General features: G+C 53.6%; 1 long non-coding RNA gene across 1 annotated transcript; it reads left to right on the top strand.

The window, feature by feature from the left end:
- The first annotated feature begins 4,257 nt into the window (after positions 1 to 4,257).
- LOC142071727 (uncharacterized) lies at positions 4,258 to 5,815 on the top strand. Its single transcript, XR_012667915.1, has 3 exons — positions 4,258 to 4,345; positions 4,785 to 4,859; positions 5,698 to 5,815. It is a non-coding gene; the product is annotated as an uncharacterized LOC142071727 (long non-coding RNA).
- The last annotated feature ends 245 nt before the right edge of the window (positions 5,816 to 6,060 follow it).

Genomic DNA, 6,060 nt, shown 5'->3' with positions numbered 1-6,060 from the left:
CTCTCTTGAGGGAAAAGGGTTGAGAGCCGTGCATTCTTGTGAGTCACACTCGCTCATCTGACGCCGTCCACAGCCCAGCTGCTTTCCCTACACACTCAGGCAGCAGCCATGTTTGTGCATCCATCCACGTCTGCCACCCGCCAAAGGGTCAGTGCTTTCATCAGTGCCTGCTGAGCAAATCCGTGGGCCTCTCTCCCCGAACGCGGACAGAGCCACACCGGCAGCACCTGGGGACAGGCCCCGCAGGACGTCAGCCTCACAGGCAGACAGGAGGAAGAGGGACCAGTTCATCTGGTTCTGTGGGCACAGTTAGGGGCTTCCATCTGCACGGGAAAGAGAGAGCGCCAGAAGACACCTCAGGTGGCGTAAACTGATGGAGCTTTGCTCGATTCCACCAACAAAGGATCTGGACCCACATGCCCGCTTGAGTCCTGTTACCTGTCACAGTAAAGAATCAAGTATTCAACCATTGGGAGTGATGACACCAACCATCTGAAGAAGCTACAGTGTCCCTAACTGGTTCCAAAGTCAGTGAAACTGCAGTGTAGACAGGGTATCACACTGGATCGATCCTTGGGGACGCTAGCTACTGCTGAGCATGCTGGGTGTCTCAGGACTTGTGCAGATTTGCCATGCTTGGGGCTGATCTCATTGCTTGACACTCTTTTTTGTTTGTTTGTTTTTGTCTTTAGCACCTCAGTGGAGGCTGTGAAGACGCTTTTCTCCATGCCCGGCTACTGGAAGGAATTTGCCAGCATCCAGTTTCATCGGGGTTGGGACATGATAGCCTCCCGATATCACTACTCGCAGGGGGTTGGCCTGATTGCAAGGTAGGAGCTCAACGTTTCCTCTTCTTTGGGTCTCTCTTGGGAATGGGATTTCCGTGTGAAATAGTCCTCAGTTCCAGGCTGCCAGCTCAGCCCAGCAACTGGAGCTGAACGCTCTCTCCCCCTTGAGAATCAAAAGGGACTTTCTGTTCCATGTTCCAGAGCCATGATCGAGTTTGAGAACCCTCAGCTCCCTGCAGTTTTCAGAGAGGCAATCACCATCGTCCAGAGTGGGAAGGAGGAGGAGCAGAGAACTATCGCCCTGGCTTTCTGCACTGAGGTGAGATTCATGAGTTGACAGGCAGAAGTGGGCTTTCTGGAGAGCAGCTCAGGACAGCAAGCTCTAGGCTACATTGTCAGCAGCTTAGCAGCCCTACCGCCAGCTAGCTCCTCTCCGCACATGGATGGATGCGGGGCATGGCAAAGAGAGGGAGGGAGAGACAGGGTGAGATTGCTCCTGGCTGGATGTGCCTAGATGGGGTTATGGGACAAGAAGCCATGTTTCTCCAGTGCCCCAAGGCCATGCTTCTCTCCTCACCTTTTCCTGGGGTTCTGCTTTTCTTCTGCCCCACGGCTCTCTCCATGGCACTCAATGAGGTCTGGAGATTCCCCTTTCCCTGGGGGCTTATTTGTGACTTGTGCATTAGTCTAAATTTGGGGAAGGAACCAACTGAAACAGCAGCAATTGGCTCCCTACTCACCAGAGACTTTGCATAGGAGGAAGTGGCCCTTTGGGAAAGACGACTGTCCAGGGAACAGACCCCACAATAAGACCTCTGCTCCTCAACCTGATCTTCATTTGGCTCTTGCCAGTTTCTCCAGAGTCCTTCCATTGACACCATCCTGACAAGATCAGCCCTCCAGGCACAGCTCATGGACTGGACCAAAGATGCAAATTCCATCATACGGAGGCTCAGTCTGCGAGGCCTTGGCAGTATTGTGTTCCAGTCAGAAAAGGTGAGAGCCGGGGATTGCCCAGGGGACCCAGGAAGCCAATGTCCATCAAATAGCTCAGAAATGAGAGGGAGAGCCACACACAAGCCTTCTTGTTTAAAACACAGCCCTCAAATGGTGGAGGTGCTTTCAGAACAAATCAAGGCATGCCATGCTCCCTGCTCCCGTGAGCTGAGCCCTGATTGCAGATAGGATGCAATGGGGGAGGCGGGGTGAGCAAAGACAAAGGTGACAGTGAGCAACTGGCACAGAGTGACAGGAGAATGACTTTCTGCCCCGTTGGGGGGCTGTGCCCTCCGTGGTTTATCATCGGTGGCAGTGGTCCATCATGTGCTCCAGGTTGTCACCTGGGATAGTAATGAGCTGCCTTCTTCATTCCGGCAGGTGCAATTCTTACGGGCCCAGCTGCCAGCAATCCTGGCCATGTTTTGTAACAGGGATGGAAGGCGTGTCATGGAGGCCATGCATAAAGCTGCAGACATCATCCACCTCCTCAACAGGGAGGGGCTTGGCTCCATCTCCCAGGACATTGCTGTCAGCCTTCGCCCCTTCATTGATGACGTAAGGCTTGGAACCCGCAGAAGAAGCCCATTCCCCCGCTCCAGCTGTCTGTGATGCCCTTGTCTCTCTCTCCCCATCCCCTTCCTCCCGCCCCTCAGGCCTGCCATGGAGCCGCCAAGGAGTGCCCCCGCCATGGGTGGGGAATCTCCTGCTGAGCCACCTCCCTGTCAGAGCTCTTCTCTCCAAAGCTCAGCCTCAGTGCCATGCTCCCAGCCCCTGCTGCAGCCTGGCCTGGGGGAGAGGGGGCCTGGCACTGGGCAGATGACCAGCTGCCTGGAGAACACAGGCCCCCAAAGAGGTGGAGATTCTCAGCAGGAAAGAGGTGGGTCGGGAATGGCCCGGCTCTCAGGGGCACCCAAGAGCCAAAGAAATGCTGTCTTTTGGAGCAGCCAGTCCCTGCCAGGCTCCAGCAGCTGCTTCTCCCCTTCCCCACACCAGTCTCCAGCAGCCTGCCTGCCCTCTCCCCTCATCTTCTCGGGTTCTAGGATTCTGTGCTCTCCAGACAGAAACTGCCTCTGGGACGCCCTGGGCTGTGCTGTCCTGCACAGGGTCTCAGGCCCTGCACAAGATGTCCATGGCGCTGGCCTGGTGGCCTCCCTGCTCCCGCCAGCCCAGGTAGTTCACACAGGGGGACCGGAGCAGCGTGTGCATTACCACCCAGTGGCGTTCTGCTCTGATGCTGCCTGGCTTTAACCGGGGGTCCCCACCCCCTGTGTGTCATTGCCAGGAGAAGGGCAGTGTGCGCTCAGCTGCCATTGTACTGCTTGGCAACGTGGTGAGCAGGGTGCAGGACCCCGACAAACCCTTCGTGCAGCAGGAAATCATCCACTGCTTGCTCCCCCTGCTGCTGCATCTTGAAGACCAGGAGGAGAGTGTGAAACTGGTAAGTGCCACGGTCATTATTGCCTGAAGAGCAAAGAGCCAGTATCTCCTGGGGCCCCCACTCCAGTCATCGCCAGAGCCCCTTGCCCAAGCAGAGTCTTCTCCTCCCTGCTTCACTCCATGCTGGAGCCAAGTGCCTCATCCATCCTCACAGCACAATTGGGAAGAAAAGCCTTCTTCTGGGAAAGAGGTAGGAAATAGCGTAGCGGATCCGGGAGTACTGCTGCTGGCCCCGGCACGGCCCAGGGCCTGCGTCCCCCTGAAGTGCAGGGCCCCCCAAAGCACGGGGCCCTGGGCAACCACCCCAAACCATCCAAAGGACAGGACGGCTCTGGCTCTCCCCAGCCAACTCTCCCTTTCCTCTCCTCAGCACACTCCTGTGGAGAACAAATGACAAGAATCTCCACTGGCAGGAAAAGCAGGAGAACAAGGGATGGGGAAGGTTCCATGTCCCCCAAACTATCCCTCTCTCAGGGACAACCCTCTTGGTCTCCTCTTCTCTTGCAGTCATGTAAACTGACGCTCTTCCGCTGCGCAGTGTTCCTCAGGTGGGCTCATTTGAAGACCCTCTCCCACAGCTTGGCCTGGGATGGCTCCTCACAGCTCTTGAAGTGTGTCTGGATCTGCTTGGTAGGTGAATTCCTTGTGCCTTGAGAGTGCTGAATGGGGACTTGAGGAAGACCTTTCTAACTCCACACCCTGAGTACCCATCCGCTTCGGTCGGGCTGCAGGACTCTGTTCCAGGCTCTCTGCTGGCTCATTTCGGCAGGACTTACAATCCATTCACATTGTTGACATTTTTCTCCACAATTCTCCGACCTTCAAACTTTTGTCTTTTCTAATGAAAGCTGAGGTTCTGGAGAACACAATAGGGACTTCAGAGGGGTGCTGCTCTGGTGTATGGGTTCATATTGGCGGTTGCCATGGCCTGGTTATATGCTTTGTCTTTCCTGGACTATTCGCTGTGGGAAGAACATGTCATTTGTATATTGTGCATTTCTTCCTTCTTTCTTCCTAGATGCAGAACAACGAGAGCCACATCCCCAAATTCCTGTTCCAGGCCTTACAGTACCTGGAAAGCTCACAGACAACAATAAGACATTCAGCAGCCCGATTCATTGGTAAGCAGAGCAAATTCACTTGATCTTTTCTCAATGCTTCCTTCAGAGCCCTTTTCTGGACGGCTGCTCTGTTCCCTCCAACAGCACCAGAATCCTAAAACGGGGTGTGTGTGTGTGTGTGCATGTGTGTGTGAATTAACATGTATTCCAAGATGAAGGGAGCAACTTAGCTGAATCGACTGCACCAACTTCCCCCGCCCACAACAATTCTTTGGCTGCGCCTAGGGGAAACCAGCAGGATGTGAATTCAATCTCCTTTGGAAATCAGCCTCTCAGTAACTTCTGGGCATCTGATGATTTCTCGAATATGCTTTGTGTACAGATGTAAGGAATGTCTGGAATTTCCCAAAGGTGTCTTGGGAGAATGGCTGCATCATTAGCAGTTTTCAGGAAAGGATCTGAAAAGCCATGAGAGCCATTGTATTCATTGTTTGTCTAGGGAATACTATCCACCATTACTGTGATTTGTTGTCTGAAACAGTGAATGAAGATGGCATCTCCCGCCTGTATGAAGGTAAGGAAATACCTCTGTGTGTTTGGCCCTCTGTGGGAAGCACAGGGGTGCAGCACAGGCCCTGAACACAGCTTTGAATGTGTCCCTCTCAGTCTAAGGACAGCGTTGAAGGAAGAAGGATGGTCACGCCAGCTTTCATTGTGGTCCCACAATCTGTGTATGGGAGCAGGGGAATTCCATCCCGAGCTCCTAGTGTAGACATAGCCTTAGAGCTGTGTGGGGAGACTGTCTTCATCAAGGTCAGAAAGTCTCTAAAGGAAGGCCTGACCCAACTGAAAAGGGCTGTTGGTATTAAGGATGATGATGATGACGATTCCCCTCTGTAGGGAAAGATTCATCACCTGCCCTCCCTGGAATGGAGTGATTGCAGGCCAGGGACCTTCACTCCGAGATTGGTTATCAGCTCCTAGGAAATCCCATGAGGGCACATGGGTAACACTTTTCCCTGTGAGCTCTTCAGGAATGAAGGCACAGGGCCACAAAGGATTTCAGGAGACGTTAGGAGCCGAAATCCCTTTGTGGATCTCGGCCTAAATGTTGTATGGTTTAATGTGGCTGCCGCTGTCACTTTCCTGTTCCATCCAAAGAACAAGTGCCCCCAACCGTCTGTGTGTGCGGGTGTGTGGAGGAGTGTCTGCCAGCAGAGGGGGAAGTTAGGCAAGAATGGGGTCTCCTCTCTGTCCAGGGCTATTTTGGGAGAAGCGGAGTTGTTGTTCTTGTGTCCTTAGACTCTTGGGGAGCTAATAGCAGGGGGCAATGGCCATCGGAAGTGGAGGTTTCCTAGGTACCAGTCACATCAGCATCACGGGGTTTTCAACCCATTTCCTCTTGGTTTCAGCTTTTCACGAAGTGCCTTTGAAATCAGACAGGACCACATGGTACATCCTCAACAGATATTATAAATGGTTGCAGAAGCTTGGAAATCTCGTGTCGGGTTCTGCATTTGACTAGGGAACCGGGACCGACACAGACGAGCTCTTTGTCCTGCTATGGTAAATACAACAGACGCTTCTCAACTTTTTGGTGTCCCTGGCCTCTGTTTGCCAGAAGCTGGGAATGCGGGACAGGGGACTGATGACTAGATGATTGCCTGTCCCTTCATTCCCTCTGGGGCACCTGGCATTGGCCACTGTCGGAAGACAGGATACTGGGCTAGATGGACCTTTGCTGTGGCCTTTCTTATGTCCTTATGTTTGGAACC

The sequence above is a fragment of the Caretta caretta genome, chromosome 4 (genome assembly GCF_965140235.1).
Source record: "Caretta caretta isolate rCarCar2 chromosome 4, rCarCar1.hap1, whole genome shotgun sequence".
NCBI classification, from domain to species: Eukaryota; Metazoa; Chordata; order Testudines; family Cheloniidae; genus Caretta; species Caretta caretta.
This window is presented reverse-complemented; position numbering and strand designations above follow the sequence as displayed.